Here is a 12,789-nt window from a genome sequence, read left to right as displayed (position 1 = left end):
ATTCACACTTGTCCATGTTAAATTCCATGTGCCATTCCTTGGCCCATTTTCCCAGTTGATCTAGATCCTGTAGTAACCTTAGACAACCTTTGTCACTGTCCACTACACCACCAAGTTTGGTGACATCCTCAAAATAAGAATCATGCCACCTATATTCTTACCCAAGTTATTATATATAACACAGACAACAGGGGACCAAGCACCGATCCCTGTGGCGTACCAATGGTCACAGATCTCCAATCTGAAAAACATCGCTCCACTTCCACCACCAATTTTGTATCCAATTGACTTGCTCACCCTGAATGCCATGTGATCTCACCCTCTGGACTCTATGCTGAATTAACCTGGCAGTACCCAGAGTTTCGTGTGCCATTAACGTTGCAAATACAAAGCAGATTTCTTGTGAATTGGCTCCCTGTGCTATGTTTAGCAGGAAGCTGGATATATTTTGAACCTTTGTGTTTTATTCCAGGATATTTTGCATAACTGTCAGATCTCAGCTCAACCTATTGGTTCTCTGAAAGCAGCTTGAACCACATACTCTCTGAACAATAGCTCATTATTTTCCCAGGGTATCAAAACAACATCAACAAGTTGCATTTATATTGTACCTCTCTACATATTAAACCGTCCAAAGCAACCTTACTTAACATTTCATACCAAGTCACAGAAAGTGAAGCTAGAATCAATGACAAATAGGATTGAATTAAAGTAGCAGCTGGAGACTTAGGCCAAGAATTCCAGAGCTCAAGTTGAAGGCATGACTGTCAGTGGAAGAGTGAAGAAAGGTCTGGTGCACAAATGCCAGAACAGGAGAGGATGGCAAAGAATACAGAGGTGCAAGCAGTGGTGGATATCATGGAGACAGGTATAATGGCTGAACCCCAGGAGTTTCCTCTGTGAAGACCTTCACTGCCCTTGCACTGATTTAGCCTCAGATATCTTTTTCCAGTCCACTACTGTTTAATCACATCTTGGGACAGTGAAACAATGAACACAAAATGCTGGAGGAACTCAGCAGGTCAGGCAGCATCTATGGAGGGAAATCCACATCAACTGTTCATTTTCCTCCATAAATGCTGCCTGACCAGGCTAAGTCCCTCCAGCATTTTGTATTCATTGCTCTAGATTTCCAGCATTTGCAGTCTCTCTTGTATCTTAGGAACCTTTGTGTTTTATTCCAGGATATTTTGCATAACTGTTAGATCTCAGCTCAACCTATTGGTTCTCTGAAAGCAACTTGAACCACATACTCTCCAAACAATAGCTCATTATTTTCCCAGGGTGTCAAAACAACATCAACAAGTTGCATTTATATTGTACCTCTCTACATATTAAACCGTCCAAAGCAACCTTACTTAACATTTCATACCAAGTCACGGAAAGTGAAGCTAGAATCAATGACAAATAGGATTGAATTAAAGTAGCAGCTGGAGACTTAGGCCAAGAATTCCAGAGCTCAAGTTGAAGGCATGACTGTCAGTGGAAGAGTGAAGAAAGGTCTGGTGCACAAATGCCAGAACAGGAGAGGATGGCAAAGAATACAGAGGTGCAAGCAGTGGTGGATATCATGGAGACAGGTATAATGGCTGAACCCCAGGAGTTTCCTCTGTGAAGACCTTCACTGCCCTTGCGCTGATTTAGCCTCAGATATCTTTTTCCAGTCCACTACTGTTTAATCACATCTTGGGACAGTGAAACAATGAACACAAAATGCTGGAGGAACTCAGCAGGTCAGGCAGCATCTATGGAGGGAAATCCACATCAACTGTTCATTTTCCTCCATAAATGCTGCCTGACCTGCTAAGTCCCTCCAGCATTTTGTATTCATTGCTCTAGATTTCCAGCATTTGCAGTCTCTTTTGTATCTTAGGAACCTTTGTGTTTTATTCCAGGATATTTTGCATAACTGTTAGATCTCAGCTCAACCTATTGGTTCTCTGAAAGCAGCTTGAACCACATACTCTCCAAACAATTCATATGGCTGACCTAATCATTGTCTTCACATCTACTGTCCTGCACAATCCCCACCACTCCTTAGTTGCCTAAAGTTCAAACATTAATATATCATGAACTTGAATATTTTCAATGACTCAAGTGTCCATGGTCTCAGGGGTAGAGAATTCCACAGTTTCACCACCTTCTATATGGAACAAGCCACCAGAGGAAGTGGTAGAGGCAGAAACAATTACAATACTTAAAGGACATTTGGACAGGTACATGGATAGGAAAGAGATCTGGGCCAAACGCAGGCAAATGGGACTAGCTTGGATGGACATCTTGGTTAGTATGGATGAGTCAGGCTGAAGGGCCTGTTTCCATGCTGTGTAACTCTATGACTCTTATTCTTCTTCTCACACTTAAACAGGTGATCCTATGTCCAGTTTAGATTTGCCTCTTGGGGGAAAAGAACCTAATACAATGCACTTTGTCCTTGGCAAGATTATGTGCTTCAGTAAGATTACCTTTCAGTTTTTTTAATCTGCTGAGAGTATGAACCCAATCTACTCAAACTATTTTGATGAAACAAGGGTGATGCAAAAGATAAGAACTCATAGTATTGGGGAAATGGCATATTGATCTTTATTATAAGAGAGTTGGAGTTTAGAAATGGAGAAGTGTTGTTACAATTGTCCAGGGTACAAGGCCACACATGGAGTACTGTCCCCTAATTTATGAAAGGATACACTGGCATTGGAAGAGGTCCAAAAGAGATTCATGAGACTAATTCTTGGGATATGAAGATTGACATATCATAAGTGACTATAAGACCACAAGACATAGGACTATTGGGCCATCGAGTCTGCTCCACCATTCGATCATGGCTGATTTACTTTTCCCTCTCAACCCCACTCTCCTGCCTTCTCCCTGTAACCTTTGATGCCCTTATTAATCAAGAACCTATGAACCTCTGCTTTAAATATACCTAATGACTTGGCCTCCGCAGCTGTCTGTGGCAATGAATTCCACTGATTCACCACACTCTGGCTAAAGAAATTCCTCCTGATCCCTGTTCTAAAGGGACGTCCTTCTATTCTGACTCTGCCCTCTGGTCCTAGAGTCTCCCACTACTGGAAACATCTCTCCACGTCCACTCTATCCAGCAAGTACAGGCCCAGAGCCATCAAACTCTCCTCATATGTTAACCCTTTCATTCCCTGGAGCATTCTTGTAAACCTCCTCTGGACCCCCTCCAACGCCAGCACATCCTTCCTTAGATATGGGACCCAAAACTCACAATACTCCAAATGTGGTCTGACAAGTACCTTATAAAGCTTCAGCATTACATCCTTGTTTTTTTTATTCTAGTCCTCTTGAAATGAATGCTAACATTGCACTTGCCTTCCTTACTACCAACTTAACCTGCAAGTTAACCTTTAGGGAATCCTGCACTAGGACTTCAAAGTCCCTTTGCACCTCTGGTTTCTGAATTTACTCCCCATTTAGAAAATAGTCTATGCCTTTATTCCTTCTACCAAAGTGCATGACTGTACACTTCCCTGCGTTGTATTCTATCTGCCACTTCTTTGCCATTCTCCCAACCTGTCTAAGTCCTTCTGCAGGCTATCTGCTTCTTCAACACTACCTGTCCCTCCACCTATCTTTGTATCATCCTCAAACTTGGCCACAAAGCTAACAATTCCATCATCCAGATCATTAACATATAAAATGAAAAGTAGCGGACCCAACATCTACCCCTGCAGAACATCACTAGTCACCAGCAGCCAACCAGAAAAGGCCCCCTTTATTTCCACTCTTTGCCTTCTGCCAGTCAGCCAATCTTTTATCCATGCTGGTACCTTTCCTGTAATACCATAAGCTCCTATCTTGTTTAGCAGCCTCATGTGTGGCACCTTGTCAAAGGTCTTCTGAAAATCCAAACAAACAACATCCACTGACTCTCCTTTGTCCATCCTGCCTGTTACTTCCTCAAAGAATTCCAACAGATTTGTCGGGCAAGATCTCCCCTTAAGGAAACCATGCTGACTTTGGCCTACTTTATCATGTGCTTCCAAGTACCCCGAAACTTCATCCTTAATAATGGACTCTAACATCTTACCAACCACTGAAGTCAGGCTGACTGGCCTATTATTTCCTGTCTTTTGCCTCCCTCCCTTCTTAAAGAGTGGGGTGACATTTGCAATTTTCCAGTCCTCTGGGACCATTCCTGACTCTAGTGATTCTTGAAAGATCACTACTAATGCCTCCACAGTTTCTTCAGCTACCCCTTTCAGAACCCTGGGGAGACCTTTCAGCTTCCCAAGCACCTTCTCCTTAGTAGTAGTGACTGCACTCACTTCTGCCCCCTGACTCTCTCGAATTTCTGGCATGTTGCTGGTGTCTTCCACAGTGAAGACTGAAGCAAAATACTTATTCAGTTCATCTGCCATTTCCTTGTTCCCCATTACTACCTCTCCGGTGTCATTTTCCAGCGGTCCGATGTCCACTCTTGCCTCTCTTTTACTCTTTATATATCTGAAAAAACTTTTGGTATCCTTGTTTATATTATTGGCTAGCTTACCTTCATATTTCATCTTTTCACCCCTTATTGCTTTTTTAGTTGCCTTCTGCTGGTTTTTAAAAGCTTCCCAATCCTCTAGCTACCCGCTAATTTTTGCAATATTGTATGCCCTCTCTTTTGCTTTTATGTTGTCTTTGACTTCCCCCGTCAACCACGGTTGCCTAACGAAATTATATATTCATTGGATCTTAAAGGATAAGTGGTGATCTTATTGAAAACTGTAAGATCCTTTGGCGGCATGGTAGGTGAGAAACCCGAATGAGGGGACACAGTTACAAGATTAGGGGGTGGTCATTTAAAACTGAAGTGTGTAGGAACAACTTCTTGCAGAGGGTGGTGAATTGTCTACTCCAGTGGGTTGTGGAAGCTGGATCATTTGGGGTCTTTAAAGACAAAATAGATAATTTTTTTGAAAGATCAGGGAATTTGAGGCCTATGGAGAACTGGCAGAGAAGAAATGAGGCCTAAAGCAAATCAGTCATGATTATATTGAATGGTGGGGCTTAGTGTCCTGCTCCTGCTCCTATTTTCTATGTTCTTCTAAAACAACCTCTTCTTCCAGGAATCAGTCTAGTGTATGTTCTCTGCACTTCCTCCAAGGCAAGTATATCCTTCCTTACTGATGGAAACCAAAGCAGCATGCTGTCCTGCAGCTTTGCTTTCATCAAACCCTAGGCAGCTGGTGTAAGATTTGACCTCCATCCCTCCTGCCAAAAAAGGCCAATATTCCATTTGCATTTCTAATTACTTACTTTGCCTGAATTCTAAATTTCTTTGAAAAAGCAGAAAACTATAGGTGTTGGAAGTTTGAGATGAGAACAGATAATGTTGAAAATATTCTACAGATCAGGCAGCATCTGTGGAGGAGAAACAGTTAATTTTTCAGGGCAATGACCTTTCACCAGAAGGATCTCTCTTGTGCAGGACACTCCCAGCACCTGCATTTTTTGAACTTATATGTTTACATTATATTCTGCATTCTCTTCCTTCTACAGGTTGATAGGGTGGTAAGGAAGGTATATGGTATGGTTGCCTTTATTAGTCGAGGCACTGAGTTCAAGAATTGGGAAGTTATGTTGCAGCTTTATAGAACTCTGGTTAGGCCGAATCTGGAGTATTGTATTCAATTCTGTTCTGGTCACTCCTTTTATAGAAAGGCTGTGGAGGCTTTGGAGAGGGTGCAGAAGGGCTTCATCAGGATGCTACCTGGATTAGAGGGCATGTACTATATGGAGAGGTTGGACAAACTTGGGTTGTTTTCTCTGGAGCAGCGGAGGTGGGGTGGAGATCTGACAGAAGTTTATAAGATTATGAGAGGCATGGATAGAGTTGACAGCCCTTATCTTTTTCCCATGGTTGAAATGTCTAGTACTAGAGGGCAGGCGCGACAGTGTAGCAGTTAGCGTAATGCTATTACAGCGTCAGCAACCCGTGTTTGATTCCTGCTGCTGTCTGTAAGAAGCTTGTACGTTCTCCCTGTCTTCGTGGGTTTCTTCCAGGTGCTCCAGTTTCCTCCCACATTCCAAAGATGTACGGGTTAGGAAGTTGGGGGCATGTTATGTTGGTGCCGGAAGTGTGGCGACACTTGAGGGTTGCCCCCAGAACACTCTATGCAGAAGTTGCATTTAACTGTGTGTTTTGATTTACATGTGACTAATAAAGATATCTTAGATGCAATTTACAGATGTTTTATGCACTTAAGGCGAAATGGAGTAAGTTCAAAGGAGATGTGTGGGGCAAGTTTTTTTTTACACGCGGAGAGGTGGGTGCCTGGAATGTGCTGTCAGGGGTGGTGGTGGAGGCAGATACGATAGAGGCATTTAAAAGGCTCATAGATAAGCACATGAATGTGCAGAGAATGGAGGGATATGGACACTGTGTAGGCAGAAGGGATTATTTAGTTAGGCATTTCATTATTAGTTTAATTAGTTTGGCACAACATGGTGGGCTGAAGGGCCTGTTCCTGTGCTGTACTGTTCTACGTACCAATGTAGAAAACTTTACATGGTCCATATTACACTCCACCTGCCTCCTTCCTTCCAATGCATTAACCTTTCCATCTCTTTCCAGACTTTCCCACCTATCTTTGTACTGTCAAAAAATCTGGTTACAATATATTTCATCTTTTCATCTAAGTCATTTACACAATACAATGGAGGTGTAATGGTTAAATTACCACACTTGTTAAGTTTAGATCTGGACTAAAAATCCAGAGGTATCCATCCTGATAGTTGTGGAACTTGGATTTAGTTAAAAATCTAAATTTAAAAATATAGTGTTTATTTAAGGGTGTTATTCTGGCTGGAGGTCTGTGATTAGTGGTGTTACACAGGTATCAGCGCTGAGACCTCTGCTGTTTGTGATATACAGCATGTAATGACCTGGATGAAAATGTAGATGGGTGGATTGGTACATTTGCAGACGATACAAAGATTAGTGGCATTGTGGACAGTGTACAAGATTGCCAAAGGATACAGTGGGATATAGATCAATTATAGATATGGGCGGAGAAATGGCAGATGGAGTTTAATGTGAGCAAGTATGAGGTGTTGCACTTTGGGAGGTCAAATGTAAGGGGAAAATATACAGTTGATGGTAGGATCATTAACAGCCTTGATGTGCAGAGGGATCCTGGGCTCCAAGTCCATAGCTCCCTGAAAGTGGATAGGATGGTGCAGAAGGCATATGGCATGCTTGCCTTCATCGGTCAGGGCATTGAGTATAAGAGTCAAGAAGTCATGTTGCTGCTGTGTCAAACTTTGGCTAGACTGCACTTGGAGCATTGTGTGCAGTTCTGGTCGCCCCATTGCAGCAAGGCTTTGGAAAAGGTGCAGAAGAGGTTCACCAGGATGCTGCCTGGATTAGAGGGCATTAGAGGAGAGGTTGGACAAACTTGGTTTGTTTTCTCTGGAGCATTGGAGGCTGATGGGAGGCCCGATAGAAGTTAATAAAATTACGAGAGGCATGGATAGGGTAGACAGAATCTTTTTCCCAAGGTAGAAATGTCAAGTACTAGAGGACATGCATTTATGGTGAGAGGGAGCAAGTTTAAAGGAGATGTGCAGGGCAGGTTTTTTTTTACACAGAGAGTGGTGGGTGCCTGGAACTGGCTGCCAAGAGTGGTGGTGGAGGCAGATACGATAGTGGTATTTAAGAGAGATGGACACATGAATGTGCAGGGAATGGAGGGAGATTTATCATGTACAGGCAGAAGAAATTTAGTTTAATTTGGCGTCATGTTCGGTGCAGACATGGTGGGCCGAAGGGCCTGTTCCTGTGCTGTACTGTTCTATGTTCTAGTTTTAGTATGGATGACAATGATTGTCACAAAAACTGGTTTGGTTCAGCAATGCACCTCAGTGGAGAAATCTGCCATCCTTACCCAGGATGGTGTCAACGTGACTCCAAACCAGCAACAACATGGTTAACTCTGAGCAGTTCTCTGAAATAAGCAGCTTACTACAAAGAAAGATTGTTTACCTGATGCTCTGAATCTAAGTGAGTAAGGGTGATGCTCAGCCCTGCACAGCAGTTCAGGAGGAGGCAAAATTTACCACAAAACATTTTGCATGTAACTTTATAAACCCTGTGATACTGACAACCCTCTATCCCCTTTGCTGGTTGATATAATTCTGAACTAATATTGTGTGCAACAATAGAGCAGTGTCACCTGATCCACCTGTTGATTATAATCACAATCTATCAGAAGAATCTCAAACCTACATATTTGTATTCCTCTTCCTTCAGCTATTGTACCTGGGAAAGATTTAGCTGTGTTTAAAGAGGAACTTTGTCATTGCTGGAAGTGTCGTACAGAGCAGCAGAAAGAAACCATGACATATCACCCTGTTTACTTCACTCTGGGTAAGTTTGACTGTTCACATGTTCTGTTGTTAGTTTGATGAATGAACAAAAATCTAAAACCATAGAGAAACAAGATAGAAAACTGAGAAAGGTCTTGAAATACTTCAATCATTTTGACTAGTTTAGTGAGGAGGAAATGCTTTCTGTAGTGGTTCACTTTGCAACATTTAAGAGGCATTTAGACAAGCAGATGCACAGGCAGGGGTTGGAGGGATATAGACCATGTGCAGGCAGATGGGATTAATTTAAATTGGCATCAAGGTCGGCACAGACACGGTGGGCTGAAAGGTCTGTTCCTGTGCTGTACCGTTCGAGGTTCTGTGTTCAAATCTCCCCATGATGACGGGAATTTAAATTCAAATGATTAAATAAATCTGGAATTGAGTAAAGAGGTTGGACACAGCAATGATCTCTTTAGCATTACTGGATTATTGAAGAAAACGTCCATCTGGTAGCAACGGAAGTCTTCCCATAGCTGGTCTTTATGTGTCTCCAGACACACCAATGTGGTTGACTCTGAACTGCCTCCAGTTCAGGGGCAACTGGAGATGAAGAATGAGTGTTGACATTGCGTGCAATGTTCATGTCCTATGAATAAGTAGAAGGGAAGGTGGCAGGGTTATTTCTAATGGTAGGTTATAATTGAACTAATCAGGAAAACTCCTTGCACAGATGGTGAGTAATGAAGAATCGAAATAAAATGAACACTGAAGGATCCTAGACTGAGCAAAGTATTTGGGAAGATGTCTGTTGCTCTGTATAATTGGTCTTGGTTTTGTACAGTTGTATAAAAATTGGAGCTAGCCAACAACTGCCATTTTATATCTCTGTCCACTTTTGTCTTCACTGACTTTTCTTCAATGGTTTGGTGATGGGGGGATTAGGGAGAAAGGGGTGAATACTTGGTGTGCAGAAGGGCAGTGGGAATGGTTCTGGATTGATACAGATATTTGAGGTATGGTGAGGCAGTAGAAATACTTTGGAATAGCTGGAACATATTCCTTGAAAAATCCAGTCACAAAGCATTTAGCGGGTCAGGAAGCTGCTGTGGACAGATACAAGGTAAAGTATTGGCACTTTAAGTATCTGAAGTCAAAGTCAATGTCAAATTTATTGTCATATGCACAAGGACATGTGATCATAGTGTTGCTAAACTCTAGTGATTAAGGTTGTGCTGGCTGGTTCAAGAACCAAATAGTTGAAGGGAAGTAGCTGTTTTGAACCAGGTGGCGTGGGACTTCAGGCTTCTGTACCAACTGAAACATGAACTTTGGTTTATTCAGAAATATTTCCAGATTCCTTTCTGTTGTATTTTTCCTGAGTTTCTGAGATGTGTTCTTTTATAGTACTTTGACTCAGTTGGGAACATTCTCACATTTGATTCAGGAGCATGTGGGCTTGAGTTCTTGCCTTGAACAAGTTATCCAGTGAGTATAGCACAGGCTGGAGTGCAGTCTGTCAGAGGCTGCCTCTTCATAATTAACTGAATTTCCATTTTCCTTCTCAAGTTAACAGTTCCCATAAAAATAACAAGAGAACACAGTAGATTTCCCTGGTGTACTTTAGCAATAATTATTCACATTATATTTCCTTCATTAGTCAAGGCATTGAGCCCAAGGGTCAGGAAGGTTTGCTGCAGATTTATAAAACCCTGGTTAGGCGACATCTGGAGTATTGCATTCAATTCTGATCACCCCAGTATAGGAAGGATGTGGAGGCTCTGGAGAGGGTGCAGAAGAGGTTTACCAGGATGCTGCCTGGATTAGAGAGCTTATGCTTTAAGGAGAGTCTGGATAAACTTGAGTTGTTTTCTCTTGTGTAGTGGAGGCTGAGGGGAGACCTGATAAAAGTTTATAAAATAATGAGAGACATAAAGAGGGCAGAGAGTCAGAATCTTTTTCCCAGGGAAGGAATGTCAACTTCTAAAGGCCATGCATTTAAGGTGGAGTGGGTGGGTGGGCGGGGGAAGTTCAAAGGAGATGTGTGGGGCAAGTTTTTTTACACAGAGAGTTGTGGATGCCTGGAATGCGCTGCCAGGGGCGGTGGTGGAGGCAGATACGATAGAGGCATTCAAGAGACTCTTAGCAGGTACATGAATGTGCAGAGAATGGGGGGATATGGACATTGTGTAGGCACAAGGGATTAGTTTAATTAGGTGTCATTAGCTTAAGTAGTTTGTGGGCCAAAGGGCCTGTTTCTGTGGTGTACTGTGCTATGTTCTGTCAACAAACATTCTTAGGACAGATTACCTCGTTGTTGCTTTGTGATTGTTTGTATGATGGTCTGTAAAAGCTGGGAGCTGATGAGTTTATTGCATCATAACAGTGGCTACACTTCAAAGGGCAATGCTCTGCTCTGGGAAGCAGTGTGGAAGGACAATGCTCCTTTCAACAGTGGCGTTAATGCTTTCAAACTCCTGACACACGTCTGTCCCTCTCTCTGCCTTTGGTCCTGCTCCAGGCAGCCTGACTGAACCAACCTGGCTGAACTCTCTGCCAACTCACTGGGAAACCACGGAAACCCCTCCCACTCTCTTCCCCTGCCCTCCCCTCTGGGAACCTGTGACATCCCCTGGCTAATCCCCAGGATCTGCCTTCCATCCTCTGCTGTCCCAGGTATGGAGCCCATTCAGGTGCTGAATTTGAGAAGATTGCCCACAATTTGTGTGAAAAGTAATGATAAAAGGTGGATGGAAGTGCACCTGGCTTATTGCCCTGTCACGCCAGAGATTTGCTTATGATACAATGCTTATTATGTGGAGACCGATCTTCTTTGCATTGCTAATCACAGATGCCTGATCACCTGGCTGATAGCGACTGCTTTACATCCAGAGTTTGAATTAGTTCCTTATTTCAGCTGTTTGAATGAATACACTGTCCTGAGGTTAACGTGTTGAGGTTAATAATGGCACACACTGTTTCCCCAAATATATGAATTTGCAAGATCTATTTGCCATCCAGTGGTTTATTTTTCTGATTTGCTCCACAGTATCCCAACCCTGGATCCATTGACTCATTGAGTCATAGAGCAATACAGCATGGATACAGGCCCTTCGGCCCAACCAGTCCATGCTGACCACATTGTCCACCTAGCTCTTCTCAGTTTCCTGTGTTCCAAGCCCTGCCCCTCCATGTAGCTACCCAAGTGCTTCTTAAATAATAGTATTGGACCTGCCTCAACCACTTCCTCTGGCAGCTCATTCCATATAATCATCACCCTCTGCATGAAAAAGTTGCCACTCAGGTCCCTTTTAAATCTTTCCCCTCTCACCCCAGGCCAATGGTTTGGACTCCCCTACCCTGAGGAAAAGACTGTTACCATCCACCTTATCTATGCCCCTCATAATTTTAAGCACTTCTATAAGGTGGCCCCTCATTCTCCTATGTTCCAAGGAATGAAGACCTAGCTTGGCCAACCTCTTCCTATAACTCAGGCCCTCGAGTCCTGGCAACATCCTCGTAAATATTTTCTGCACTCTTTAATCACAGCTTCCCTATAACAGGATGACCAAAACTGTACACAGTACTCCAAGTGCAGCCTCACCATCGACTTATACAACTGCAGCACAATGTGCCAACTCCAATACTCATTGCCCTGACTGATGAAGGCCAGCGTGCTAAATGCCTTTTTCACCACCCTGTCCACCTGTGATGCCATTTTCAGCAAACTATGCGCTTGTACTCCTTGGGCCCTCTGTTCCATTACACTCCATAGTGCCCTGCCATTCATAGTATGTCCTACGCTGGTTTGACTTTCCAAAATGGACTTCCTCAGACTCATTTGTATTGAAATCCATTTGCCACTCCTCTGCCCACTTCCCTAACTGATCAAGATCCCCCTGTAATCTACGATAACCTTCTTCACTATCAACAAAGTCTCCTTATTTTGTGTCATCCGCAGACTTACCGATCAAGCCTTGTGCATTTGCATCTAAATTATTTATATAAATAACAAATAACAAGGGTCCCAACACTGACCCCTGTGGCACACCACTAGTCACTGGCCTCAATTCTGAGAAACAACCTTCAACCACCACCCTCTGCTTCCTACCTCTGAGCCAGTTTTGAATCCACCTAACTAGCTCTCCCAGGATTCCATGGGATCTAACCTTCCAGACCAGCCTGCCATGTGGGACCTTGTTGAAGGCCTTGCTAAAGTACAAATAGAAAACATCCACTACACTACCCTCATCTATCTTCATGGTTACCTCTACAAAAAACTCTAAAAGCTTCGTCAAGCAGAACTTCCCATGCACAAAGCCATGCTGACTCCTCCTAACCAGATTCTGTCTATCCAAATGCTGGTAGATCCTGTCTCTCAGAATTCCCTCCAGTAACTTCCCCACTACTGAGATCAGGCTGACCGGCCTGTAGTTCCCTGGCTTGTCCCTGCTACCCTTCTTA

This window comes from Pristis pectinata, chromosome 31 (assembly GCF_009764475.1).
Source record: "Pristis pectinata isolate sPriPec2 chromosome 31, sPriPec2.1.pri, whole genome shotgun sequence".
NCBI classification, from domain to species: domain Eukaryota; kingdom Metazoa; phylum Chordata; class Chondrichthyes; order Rhinopristiformes; family Pristidae; genus Pristis; species Pristis pectinata.
This window is presented reverse-complemented; position numbering follows the sequence as displayed.